This window comes from Taudactylus pleione, unplaced genomic scaffold, assembly GCF_031769625.1.
Source record: "Taudactylus pleione unplaced genomic scaffold, aTauple2 ptg000914l, whole genome shotgun sequence".
Classification (NCBI taxonomy): Eukaryota; Metazoa; Chordata; class Amphibia; order Anura; family Myobatrachidae; genus Taudactylus; species Taudactylus pleione.
In genome coordinates, this window is record NW_028285315.1 from 586,346 (window position 1) to 601,767 (window position 15,422).

Sequence of the window (15,422 nt, forward strand, 5' to 3'; positions counted from 1 at the left end):
TTTTTCTAGAAGTATGTTTTGGAAAAATTTGCATATGAATTACAAAATGAAATCCAACAACATATTTTAATGATTTATTTTGAGTGAACATTACAAAGTATAACTTTCACATAGCCTAGATTTTGTTAAATCCTTAACTTAGCTGAGAGATAACTTATTTGTACTATATGCATGCTATAAAGTTTTACGAAAAGATTAGGGATGTAGGCTTTAGAGCAATTTCTCATTGGACTATGGGTGTTCTGATTTCATTGATTCCTTTTAAACATGTCAGATATAATTTTTATATGCAGATATGCAAATATCCTTTATTGTATCAATTTGGTCAAAGAATTTTTTGCAACACAGATTACCAAAATTGAACAAGTTAACAGTTAAATTCTTATCTTTTCCAAAAGGATAACTTTTACTATCCACCTAAAATCTAAAAAAACTGTAACTATATGTACATCATACACATCATTGTTTATGTTGTATTTATTTTCCTATAGGAATTACATTTAGAAATGTACATTCTTTACAACATTGTCATCTATTTATTTCATGAATAGTTTAAATAGTGATCGAAAAAAAAACCTCGACCACGAAGGGACTCGAACCCTCAATCTTCTGATCCGAAGTCAGACGCTTTATCCATTAGGCCATGCAGTGAACTATGTAGAAGATGTCGAACCTGTGGAAGGTGTGGTAATAGCAACCTCAAGTATAACATTCAAAATTTAGAAGTTTTTTCTAGAGGAATGTTTTGGAAAAACTTGCATATGAATTACAAAATGAAATCCAACAACATATTTTAATGATTTATTTTGAATGAACATTACAAAGTATACCTTACACATAGCCTAGATTTTGTTAAATCCTTAATTTAGCTGAGAAATAACTTAACTTTTCAGTAGCCATGCTATAAAGTTTTCTGAAAAGATTAGGGATGTAGGCTTTAGAGCAATTTCTAATTGAACAATGGGTGTTCTGATTTCATTGACTCCTTCTAAACATGTGAGATGTTATTTTTATATGCAAAAATGCAAATAACCATTATAGTATCAATTTGGTCAAAGAATTGCTTTGCAACACAGATTACCAAAATCAACCAAGTTAACAGGTAAACACTTACATTTTCCAAAAGGATTTTTAAGTTTTAAGAAAATATTAGGGATGTAGGCTTTATAGCAATTTCTCATTGGACTATGGGTGTTCTGATTTCATTGATTCCTTTTAAACATGTGAGAAGTTTTTTCAAGAGGTATGTTTTGGAAAAACTTGCATATGAATTACAAAATGAAATCCAACAACATATTTTAATGATTAATTTTGAGTGAACATTACAAAGTATATCTTTCACATAGCCTAGATTTTGTTAAATCCTTAACTTAGCTGAGAAATTACTTAACTTTTCTATAGGCATGCTATAAAGTTTTACGAAAAGATTAGGGATGTAGGCTTTAGAGCAATTTCTCATTGAACTATGGGTGTTCTGATTTCATTGATTCCTTCTAAACTTGAGAGATGTATTTTTTATATGCAGATATGCAAATAACCATTATAGTATCAATTTGGTCAAAGAATTGCTTTGCAACACAGATTACCAAAATCCAACAAGTTAACAGGTAAACACTTACATTTTCCAAAAGGATTTTTAAGTTTTATGAAAATATTAGGGATGTAGGCTTTATAGCAATTTCTCATTGGACTATGGGTGTTCTGATTTCATTGATTCCATTAAACATGTGAGATATAATTTTTATATGCAGATATGCAAATATCCATTATTGTATCAATTTGGTCAAAGAATTTTTTGCAACACAGATTACCAAAATAGGACAAGTTAACAGGTGAATACTTATCTTTTCCAAAAGGATAACATTTACTATCCACCTAAAATCTAAAAAAACTGTAACTATATGTACATCATACACATCATTGTTTATGTTGTATTTATTTTCCTATAGGAATTACATTTAGAAATGTACATTCTTTACAACTTTGTCATCCATTTATTTCATGAATAGTTTAAATAGTGATCAAAAAGAAAACCTCGACCACAAAGGGACTCGAACCCTCAATCTTCGATTCGAAGTCAGACGCCTTATCCATTAGGCCACGCAGTCAACTACGTAGAAGATGTCGAACCTGTGGAAGGTGTGGTAATAGCAAACTCAAGTATAACATTCAAAATTTAGAAGTTTTTTCTAGAGGAATGTTTTGGAAAAACTTGCATATGAATTACAAAATGAAATCCAACAACATAATTTAATGATTTATTTTGAGTGAACATTACAAAGTATACCTTTCAGATAGCCTAGATTTTGTTAAATCCTTAATTTAGCTGAGAAATAACTTAACTTCTCTATAGCCATGCTATAAGGTTTTATGAAAAAATTAGGGATGTAGGCTTTAGAGCAATTTCTCATTGAACTATGGGTTTTCTGATTTCACTGATACCTTCTAAACATGTGAGATGTTATTTTTATATGCAAATATGCAAATAACCATTATAGTATCAATTTGGTCAAAGAATTGCTTTGCAACACAGATTACCAAAATCCAACAAATTAACAGGTAAACACTTACATTTTCCAAAAGGATTTTTAAGTTTTATGAAAATATTAGGGATGTAGGCTTTATAGCAATTTCTCATTGGACTATGGGTGTTCTGATTTCATTGATTCCGTTAAACATGTGAGAAGTTTTTTCTAGAAGTATGTTTTGGAAAAATTTGCATATGAATTACAAAATGAAATCCAACAACATATTTTAATGATTTATTTTGAGTGAACATTACAAAGTATAACTTTCACATAGCCTAGATTTTGTTAAATCCTTAACTTAGCTGAGAGATAACTTATTTGTACTATATGCATGCTATAAAGTTTTACGAAAAGATTAGGGATGTAGGCTTTAGAGCAATTTCTCATTGGACTATGGGTGTTCTGATTTCATTGATTCCTTTTAAACATGTCAGATATAATTTTTATATGCAGATATGCAAATATCCTTTATTGTATCAATTTGGTCAAAGAATTTTTTGCAACACAGATTACCAAAATTGAACAAGTTAACAGTTAAATTCTTATCTTTTCCAAAAGGATAACTTTTACTATCCACCTAAAATCTAAAAAAACTGTAACTATATGTACATCATACACATCATTGTTTATGTTGTATTTATTTTCCTATAGGAATTACATTTAGAAATGTACATTCTTTACAACATTGTCATCTATTTATTTCATGAATAGTTTAAATAGTGATCGAAAAAAAAACCTCGACCACGAAGGGACTCGAACCCTCAATCTTCTGATCCGAAGTCAGACGCTTTATCCATTAGGCCACGCAGTGAACTATGTAGAAGATGTCGAACCTGTGGAAGGTGTGGTAATAGCAACCTCAAGTATAACATTCAAAATTTAGAAGTTTTTTCTAGAGGAATGTTTTGGAAAAACTTGCATATGAATTACAAAATGAAATCCAACAACATATTTTAATGATTTATTTTGAATGAACATTACAAAGTATACCTTTCACATAGCCTAGATTTTGTTAAATCCTTAATTTAGCTGAGAAATAACTTAACTTTTCAGTAGCCATGCTATAAAGTTTTCTGAAAAGATTAGGGATGTAGGCTTTAGAGCAATTTCTAATTGAACAATGGGTGTTCTGATTTCATTGACTCCTTCTAAACATGTGAGATGTTATTTTTATATGCAAAAATGCAAATAACCATTATAGTATCAATTTGGTCAAAGAATTGCTTTGCAACACAGATTACCAAAATCAAACAAGTTAACAGGTAAACACTTACATTTTCCAAAAGGATTTTTAAGTTTTAAGAAAATATTAGGGATGTAGGCTTTATAGCAATTTCTCATTGGACTATGGGTGTTCTGATTTCATTGATTCCTTTTAAACATGTGAGAAGTTTTTTCAAGAGGTATGTTTTGGAAAAACTTGCATATGAATTACAAAATGAAATCCAACAACATATTTTAATGAATAATTTTGAGTGAACATTACAAAGTATATCTTTCACATAGCCTAGATTTTGTTAAATCCTTAACTTAGCTGAGAAATTACTTAACTTTTCGATAGGCATGCTATAAAGTTTTACGAAAAGATTAGGGATGTAGGCTTTAGAGCAATTTCTCATTGAACTATGGGTGTTCTGATTTCATTGATTCCTTCTAAACTTGAGAGATGTATTTTTTATATGCAGATATGCAAATAACCATTATAGTATCAATTTGGTCAAAGAATTGCTTTGCAACACAGATTACCAAAATCCAACAAGTTAACAGGTAAACACTTACATTTTCCAAAAGGATTTTTAAGTTTTATGAAAATATTAGGGATGTAGGCTTTATAGCAATTTCACATTGGACTATGGGTGTTCTGATTTCATTGATTCCATTAAACATGTGAGATATAATTTTTATATGCAGATATGCAAATATCCATTATTGTATCAATTTGGTCAAAGAATTTTTTGCAACACAGATTACCAAAATAGGACAAGTTAACAGGTGAATACTTATCTTTTCCAAAAGGATAACATTTACTATCCACCTAAAATCTAAAAAAACTGTAACTATATGTACATCATACACATCATTGTTTATGTTGTATTTATTTTCCTATAGGAATTACATTTAGAAATGTACATTCTTTACAACTTTGTCATCCATTTATTTCATGAATAGTTTAAATAGTGATCAAAAAGAAAACCTCGACCACAAAAGGACTCGAACCCTCAATCTTCGATTCGAAGTCAGACGCCTTATCCATTAGGCCACGCAGTCAACTACATAGAAGATGTCGAACCTGTGGAAGGTGTGGTAATAGCAAACTCAAGTATAACATTCAAAATTTAGAAGTTTTTTCTAGAGGAATGTTTTGGAAAAACTTTCATATGAATTACAAAATGAAATCCAACAACATATTTTAATGATTTATTTTGAGTGAACATTACAAAGTATACCTTTCAGATAGCCTAGATTTTGTTAAATCCTTAATTTAGCTGAGAAATAACTTAACTTTTCTATAGCCATGCTATAAAGTTTTATGAAAAGATTAGGGATGTAGGCTTTAGAGCATTTTCTCATTGAACAATGGGTGTTCTGATTTCATTGATTCCTTCTAAACATGTGAGATGTATTTTTTATATGCAGATATGCAAATAACCATTATAGTATCAATTTGGTCAAAGAATTGCTTTGCAACACAGATTACCAAAATCCAACAAGTTAACAGGTAAACACTTACATTTTCCAAAAGGATTTTTAAGTTTTATGAAAATATTAGGGATGTAGGCTTTATAGCAATTTCTCATTGGACTATGGGTGTTCTGATTTCATTGATTCCGTCAAACATGTGAGAAGTTTTTTTTAGAAGTATGTTTTGGAAAAATTTGCATATGAATTACAAAATGAAATCCAACAACATATTTTAATGATTTATTTTGAGTGAACATTACAAAGTATAACTTTCACATAGCCTAGATTTTGTTAAATCCTTAACTTAGCTGAGAGATAACTTATTTGTTCTATATGCATGCTATAAAGTTTTACGAAAAGATTAGGGATGTAGGCTTTAGAGCAATTTCTCATTGGACTATGGGTGTTCTGATTTCATTGATTCCTTTTAAACATGTCAGATATAATTTTTATATGCAGATATGCAAATATCCTTTATTGTATCAATTTGGTCAAAGAATTTTTTGCAACACAGATTACCAAAATTGAACAAGTTAACAGTTAAATTCTTATCTTTTCCAAAAGGATAACTTTTACTATCCACCTAAAATCTAAAAAAACTGTAACTATATGTACATCATACACATCATTGTTTATGTTGTATTTATTTTCCTATAGGAATTACATTTAGAAATGTACATTCTTTACAACATTGTCATCTATTTATTTCATGAATAGTTTAAATAGTGATCGAAAAGAAAACCTCGACCACGAAGGGACTCGAACCCTCAATCTTGTGATCCGAAGTCAGACGCCTTATCCATTAGGCCACGCAGTCAACTATGTAGAAGACGTCAAACCTGTGGAAGGTGTGGTAATAGCAACCTCAAGTATAACATTCAAAATTTAGAAGTTTTTTCTAGAGGAATGTTTTGGAAAAACTTGCATATGAATTACAAAATGAAATCCAACAACATATTTTAATGATTTATTTTGAGTGAACATTACAAAGTATACCTTTCACATAGCCTAGATTTTGTTAAATCCTTAATTTAGCTGAGAAATAACTTAACTTTTCAATAGCCATGCTTTAAAGTTTTCTGAAAAGATTAGGGATGTAGGCTTTAGAGCAATTTCTAATTGAACAATGGGTGTTATGATTTCATTGACTCCTTCTAAACATGTGAGATGTTATTTTTATATGCAAAAATGCAAATAACCATTATAGTATCAATTTGGTGAAAGAATTGCTTTGCAACACAGATTACCAAAATCAAACAAGTTAACAGGTAAACACTTACATTTTCCAAAAGAATTTTTAACTTTTATGAAAATATTAGGGATGTAGGCTTTATAGCAATTTCTCATTGGACTGTGGGTGTTCTGATTTCATTGATTCCTTTTAAACATGTGAGAAGTTTTTTTTTTAGGTATGTTTTGGAAAAACTTGCATATGAATTACAAACTGAAATCCAACAACATATTTTAATGATTTATTTTGAGTGAACATTACAAAGTATAACTTTTACATAGCCTAGATTTTGTTAAATCCTTAATTTAGCTGAGAAATTACTTAACTTTTCTATAGGCATGCTATAAAGTTTTACGAAAAGATTAGGGATGTAGGCTTTAGAGCAATTTCTAATTGAACAATGGGTGTTCTGATTTCATTGACTTCTTCTAAACATGTGAGATGTATTTTTTATATGCAGATATGCAAATAACCATTATAGTATCAATTTGGTCAAAGAATTGCTTTGCAACACAGATTACCAAAATCCAACAAGTTAACAGGTAAACACTTACATTTTCCAAAAGGATTTTTAAGTTTTATGAAAATATTAGGGATGTAGGCTTTATAGCAATTTCTCATTGGACTATGGGTGTTCTGATATCATTGATTCCTTTAAACATGTGAGATATAATTTTTATATGCAGATATGCAAATATCCATTATTGTATCAATTTGGTCAAATAATTTTTTGCAACACAGATTACCAAAATAGAACAAGTTAACAGGTAAATACTTATCTTTTCCAAAAGGATAACATTAACTATCCACCTAAAATCTAAAAAAACTGTAACTATATGTACATCATACACTTCATTGTTTATGTTGTATTTATTTTCCTATAGGAATTACATTTAGAAATGTACATTCTTTACAACATTGTCAACCATTTATTTCATGAATAGTTTAAATAGTGATCAAAAAGAAAACCTCGACCACGAAGGGACTCGAACCCTCAATCTTCCGTTCCGAAGTCAGACGCCTTATCCATTAGGCCACGCAGTCAACTATGTAGAAGATGTCGAACCTTTGGAAGGTGTGGTAATAGCAACCTCAAGTATAACATTCAAAATTTAGAAGTTTTTTCTAGAGGAATGTTTTGGGAAAACTTGCATATGAATTACAAAATGAAATCCAACAACATATTTTAATGATTTATTTTCAGTGAACATTACAAAGTATAATTTTCACATAGCCTAGATTTTGATAAATCCTTAACTTAGCTGAGAAATTACTTAACTTTTCTATAGGCATGCTATAAAGTTTTACGAAAAGATTAGGGATGTAGGCTTTAGAGCAATTTCTCATTGAACTATGGGTGTTCTGATTTCATTGACTCCTTCTAAACATGTGAGATGTATTTTTTATATGCAGATATGCAAATAACCATTATAGTATCAATTTGGTCAAAGAATTGCTTTGCAACACAGATTACCAAAATCCAACAAGTTAACAGGTAAACACTTACATTTTCCAAAAGGATTTTTAAGTTTTATGAAAATATTAGGGATGTAGGCTTTATAGCAATTTCTCATTGGACTATGGGTGTTCTGATATCATTGATTCCTTTAAACATGTGAGATATAATTTTTATATGCAGATATGCAAATATCCATTATTGTATCAATTTGGTCAAATAATTTTTTGCAACACAGATTACCAAAATAGAACAAGTTAACAGGTAAATACTTATCTTTTCCAAAAGGATAACATTAACTATCCACCTAAAATCTAAAAAAACTGTAACTATATGTACATCATACACTTCATTGTTTATGTTGTATTTATTTTCCTATAGGAATTACATTTAGAAATGTACATTCTTTACAACATTGTCAACCATTTATTTCATGAATAGTTTAAATAGTGATCAAAAAGAAAACCTCAACCACGAAGGGACTCGAACCCTCTATCTTCCGTTCCGAAGTCAGACGCCTTATCCATTAGGCCACGCAGTCAACTATGTAGAAGATGTCGAACCTTTGGAAGGTGTGGTAATAGCAACCTCAAGTATAACATTCAAAATTTAGAAGTTTTTTCTAGAGGAATGTTTTGGGAAAACTTGCATATGAATTACAAAATGAAATCCAACAACATATTTTAATGATTTATTTTCAGTGAACATTACAAAGTATAACTTTCACATAGCCTAGATTTTGATAAATCCTTAACTTAGCTGAGAAATTACTTAACTTTTCTATAGGCATGCTATAAAGTTTTACGAAAAGATTAGGGATGTAGGCTTTAGAGCAATTTCTCATTGAACTATGGGTGTTCTGATTTCATTGATTCCTTCTAAACATGTGAGATGTATTTTTATAAAGTTTTATGAAAAGATTAGGGATGTAGGCTTTAGAGCATTTTCTCATTGAACAATGAGTGTTCTGACTTCATTGATTCCTTCTAAACATGTGACATGTTATTTTTATATGCAAAAATGCAAATAACCATTATAGTATCAATTTGGTCAAAGAATTGCTTTGCAACAGAGATTTCCAAAATCGAACAAGTTAACAGGTAAACACTTACATTTTCCAAAAGGATTTTTAAGTTTTATGAAAATATTAGGGATGTAGGCTTTATAGCAATTTCTCATTGGACTATGAGTGTTCTGATTTCATTGATTCCTTTAAACATGTGAGAAATTTTTTCTAGAAGTATGTTTTGGAAAAATTTGCATATGAATTACAAAATGAAATCCAACAACATATTTTAATGATATATTTTGAGTGAACATTACAAAGTATAACTTTCACATAGCCTAGATTTTGTTAAATCCTTAACTTAGCTGAGAGATAACTTATTTTTTCTATATGCATGCTATAAAGTTTTACGAAAAGATTAGGGATGTAGGCTTTAGAGCAATTTCTCATTGGACTATGGGTGTTCTGATTTCATTGATTCCTTCTAAACATGTGAGATGTATTTTTATAAAGTTTTATGAAAAGATTAGGGATGTAGGCTTTAGAGCATTTTCTCATTGAACAATGAGTGTTCTGACTTCATTGATTCCTTCTAAACATGTGACATGTTATTTTTATATGCAAAAATGCAAATAACCATTATAGTATCAATTTGGTCAAAGAATTGCTTTGCAACAGAGATTTCCAAAATTTAACAAGTTAACAGGTAAACACTTACATTTTCCAAAAGGATTTTTAAGTTTTATGAAAATATTAGGGATGTAGGCTTTATAGCAATTTCTCATTGGACTATAAGTGTTCTGATTTCATTGATTCCTTTAAACATGTGAGAAATTTTTTCTAGAAGTATGTTTTGGAAAAATTTGCATATGAATTACAAAATGAAATCCAACAACATATTTTAATGATTTATTTTGAGTGAACATTACAAAGTATAACTTTCACATAGCCTAGATTTTGTTAAATCCTTAACTTAGCTGAGAGATAACTTATTTTTTCTATATGCATGCTATAAAGTTTTACGAAAAGATTAGGGATGTAGGCTTTAGAGCAATTTCTCATTGGACTATGGGTGTTCTGATTTCATTGATTCCTTTTAAACATGTGAGATATAATTTTTATATGCAGATATGCAAATATCCTTTATTGTATCAATTTGGTCAAAGAATTTTTTGCAACACAGATTACCAAAATTGAACAAGTTAACAGGTAAATACTTATCTTTTCCAAAAGGATAACTTTTACTATCCACCTAAAATCTAAAAAAACTGTAACTATATGTACATCATACACATCATTGTTTATGTTGTATTTATTTTCCTATAGGAATTACATTTAGAAATGTACATTCTTTACAACATTGTTATCCATTTATTTCATGAATAGTTTAAATAGTGATCAAAAAGAAAACATCGAGCACGAACCCTCAATCTTCTGATCCGAAGTCAGACGCCTTATCCATTAGGCCACGCAGTCAACTATGTAGAAGATGTCGAACCTGTGGAAGGTGTGGTAATAACAACCTCAAGTATAACATTCAAAATTTAGAAGTTTTTTCTAGAGGAATGTTTTGGAAAAACTTGCATATGAATTACAAAATGAAATCCAACAACATATTTGAATGATTTATTTTGAGTGAACATTGCAAAGTATACCTTTCACATAGCCTAGATTTTGTTAAATCCTTAATTTAGCTGAGAAATAACTTAACTTTTCTATAGCCATGCTATAAAGTTTTCTGAAAAGATTAGGGATGTAGGCTTTAGAGCAATTTCTAATTGAACAATGGGTGTTCTGATTTCATTGACTCCTTCTAAACATGTGAGATGTTATTTTTATATGCAAAAATGCAAATAACCATTATAGTATCAATTTGGTCAAAGAATTGCTTTGCAACGCAGATTACCAAAATCGAACAAGTTAACAGGTAAACACTTACATTATCCAAAAGGATTTTTAAGTTTTATGAAAATATTAGGGATGTAGGCTTTATAGCAATTTCTCATTGGACTATGGGTGTTCTGATTTCATTGATACCTTTTAAACATGTGAGAAGTTATTTCTAGAGGTATGTTTTGGAAAAACTTGCATATGAATTACAAAATGAAATCCAACAACATATTTTAATGATTAATTTTGAGTGAACATTACAAAGTATAACTTTCACATAGCCTAGATTTTGTTAAATCCTAAACTTAGCTGAGAAATTACTTAACTTTTCTATAGGCATGCTATAAAGTTTTACGAAAAGATTAGGGATGTAGGCTTTAGAGCAATTTCTCATTGAACTATGGGTGTTCTGATTTCATTGATTCCTTCTAAACTTGAGAGATGTATTTTTTATATGCAGATATGCAAATAACCATTATAGTATCAATTTGGTCAAAGAATTGCTTTGCAACACAGATTACAAAAATCCAACAAGTTAACAGGTAAACACTTACATTTTCCAAAAGGATTTTTAAGTTTTATGAAAATATTAGGGATGTAGGCTTTATAGCAATTTCTCATTGGACTATGGGTGTTCTGATTTCATTGATTCCATTAAACATGTGAGATATAATTTTTATATGCAGATACGCAAATATCCATTATTGTATCAATTTGGTCAAAGAATTTTTTGCAACACAGATTACCAAAATAGGACAAGTTAACAGGTGAATACTTATCTTTTCCAAAAGGATAACATTTACTATCCACCTAAAATCTAAAAAAACTGTAACTATATGTACATCATACACATCATTGTTTATGTTGTATTTATTTTCCTATAGGAATTACATTTAGAAATGTACATTCTTTACAACTTTGTCATCCATTTATTTCATGAATAGTTTAAATAGTGATCAAAAAGAAAACCTCGACCACAAAGGGACTCAAACCCTCAATCTTCGATTCGAAGTCAGACGCCTTATCCATTAGGCCACGCAGTCAACTATGTAGAAGATGTCGAACCTGTGGAAGGTGTGGTAATAACAACCTCAAGTATAACATTCAAAATTTAGAAGTTTTTTCTAGAGGAATGTTTTGGAAAAACTTGCATATGAATTACAATATGAAATCCAACAACATATTTGAATGATTTATTTTGAGTGAACATTGCAAAGTATACCTTTCACATAGCCTAGATTTTGTTAAATCCTTAATTTAGCTGAGAAATAACTTAACTTTTCTATAGCCATGCTATAAAGTTTTCTGAAAAGATTAGGGATGTAGGCTTTAGAGCAATTTCTAATTGAACAATGGGTGTTCTGATTTCATTGACTCCTTCTAAACATGTGAGATGTTATTTTTATATGCAAAAATGCAAATAACCATTATAGTATCAATTTGGTCAAAGAACTGCTTTGCAACGCAGATTACCAAAATCGAACAAGTTAACAGGTAAACACTTACATTATCCAAAAGGATTTTTAAGTTTTATGAAAATATTAGGGATGTAGGCTTTATAGCAATTTCTCATTGGACTATGGGTGTTCTGATTTCATTGATACCTTTTAAACATGTGAGAAGTTATTTCTAGAGGTATGTTTTGGAAACACTTGCATATGAATTACAAAATGAAATCCAACAACACATTTTAATGATTAATTTTGAGTGAACATTACAAAGTATAACTTTCACATAGCCAAGATTTTGTTAAATCCTTAACTTAGCTGAGAAATTACTTAACTTTTCTATAGGCATGCTATAAAGTTTTACGAAAAGATTAGGGATGTAGGCTTTAGAGCAATTTCTCATTGAACTATGGGTGTTCTGATTTCATTGATTCCTTCTAAACTTGAGAGATGTATTTTTTATATGCAGATATGCAAATAACCATTATAGTATCAATTTGGTCAAAGAATTGCTTTGCAACACAGATTACCAAAATCCAACAAGTTAACAGGTAAACACTTACATTTTCAAAAAGGATTTTTAAGTTTTATGAAAATATTAGGGATGTAGGCTTTATAGCAATTTCTCACAGGACTATGGGTGTTCTCATTTCATTGATTCCATTAAACATGTGAGATATAATTTTTATATGCAGATATGCAAATATCCATTATTGTATCAATTTGGTCAAAGAATTTTTTGCAACACAGATTACCAAAATAGGACAAGTTAACAGGTGAATACTTATCTTTTCCAAAAGGATAACATTTACTATCCACCTAAAATCTAAAATAACTGTAACTATATGTACATCATACACATCATTGTTTATGTTGTATTTATTTTCCTATAGGAATTACATTTAGAAATGTACATTCTTTACAACTTTGTCATCCATTTATTTCATGAATAGTTTAAATAGTGATCAAAAAGAAAACCTCGACCACGAAGGGACTCGAACCCTCAATCTTCGATTCGAAGTCAGACGCCTTATCCATTAGGCCACGCAGTCAACTATGTCGAAGATGTCAAACCTGTGGAAGGTGTGGTAATAGCAAACTCAAGTATAACATTCAAAATTTAGAAGTTTTTTCTAGAGGAATGTTTTGGAAAAACTTGCATATGAATTACAAAATGAAATCCAACAACATATTTGAATGATTTATTTTGAGTGAACATTGCAAAGTATACCTTTCACATAGCCTAGATTTTGTTAAATCCTTAATTTAGCTGAGAAATAACTTAACTTTTCTATAGCCATGCTATAAAGTTTTCTGAAAAGATTAGGGATGTAGGCTTTAGAGCAATTTCTAATTGAACAATGGGTGTTCTGATTTCATTGACTCCTTCTAAACATGTGAGATGTTATTTTTATATGCAAAAATGCAAATAACCATTATAGTATCAATTTGGTCAAAGAACTGCTTTGCAACGCAGATTACCAAAATCGAACAAGTTAACAGGTAAACACTTACATTATCCAAAAGGATTTTTAAGTTTTATGAAAATATTAGGGATGTAGGCTTTATAGCAATTTCTCATTGGACTATGGGTGTTCTGATTTCATTGATACCTTTTAAACATGTGAGAAGTTATTTCTAGAGGTATGTTTTGGAAACACTTGCATATGAATTACAAAATGAAATCCAACAACACATTTTAATGATTAATTTTGAGTGAACATTACAAAGTATAACTTTCACATAGCCAAGATTTTGTTAAATCCTTAACTTAGCTGAGAAATTACTTAACTTTTCTATAGGCATGCTATAAAGTTTTACGAAAAGATTAGGGATGTAGGCTTTAGAGCAATTTCTCATTGAACTATGGGTGTTCTGATTTCATTGATTCCTTCTAAACTTGAGAGATGTATTTTTTATATGCAGATATGCAAATAACCATTATAGTATCAATTTGGTCAAAGAATTGCTTTGCAACACAGATTACCAAAATCCAACAAGTTAACAGGTAAACACTTACATTTTCAAAAAGGATTTTTAAGTTTTATGAAAATATTAGGGATGTAGGCTTTATAGCAATTTCTCACAGGACTATGGGTGTTCTCATTTCATTGATTCCATTAAACATGTGAGATATAATTTTTATATGCAGATATGCAAATATCCATTATTGTATCAATTTGGTCAAAGAATTTTTTGCAACACAGATTACCAAAATAGGACAAGTTAACAGGTGAATACTTATCTTTTCCAAAAGGATAACATTTACTATCCACCTAAAATCTAAAAAAACTGTAACTATATGTACATCATACACATCATTGTTTATGTTGTATTTATTTTCCTATAGGAATTACATTTAGAAATGTACATTCTTTACAACTTTGTCATCCATTTATTTCATGAATAGTTTAAATAGTGATCAAAAAGAAAACCTCGACCACGAAGGGACTCGAACCCTCAATCTTCGATTCGAAGTCAGACGCCTTATCCATTAGGCCACGCAGTCAACTATGTTGAAGATGTCAAACCTGTGGAAGGTGTGGTAATAGCAAACTCAAGTATAACATTCAAAATTTAGAAGTTTTTTCTAGAGGAATGTTTTGGAAAAACTTGCATATGAATTACAAAATGAAATCCAACAACATATTTTAATGATTTATTTTGAGTGAACATTACAAAGTATACCTTTCAGATAGCCTAGATTTTGTTAAATCCTTAATTTAGCTGAGAAATAACTTAACTTTTCTATAGCCATGCTATAAAGTTTTATGAAAAGATTAGGGATGTAGGCTTTAGAGCATTTTCTCATTGAACAATGGGTGTTCTGACTTCAGTGATTCCTTCTAAACATGTGACATGTTATTTTTATATGCAAAAATGCAAATAACCATTATAGTATCTATTTGGTCAAAGAATTGCTTTGCAACACAGATTACCAAAATCGAACAAGTTAACAGGTAAACACTTACATTTTCCAAAAGGATTTTTAAGTTTTATGAAAATATTAGGGATGTAGGCTTTATAGCAATTTCTCATTGGACTATGGGTGTTCTGATTTCATTGATTCCTTTAAACATGTGAGATATAATTTTTATATGCAGATATGCAAATATCCATTATTGTATCAATTTGGTCAATGAATTTTTTGCAACACAGATTACCAAAATAGAACAAGTTA

General features: G+C 29.7%; 1 non-coding gene across 1 annotated transcript; it reads right to left on the reverse strand.

The window, feature by feature from the left end:
- Positions 1-5,954: 5,954 nt before the first annotated feature.
- On the reverse strand, positions 5,955-6,027 carry TRNAR-UCG (transfer RNA arginine (anticodon UCG)). Its single transcript has one exon. It is a non-coding gene; the product is annotated as a tRNA-Arg (tRNA).
- Positions 6,028-15,422: the final 9,395 nt, after the last annotated feature.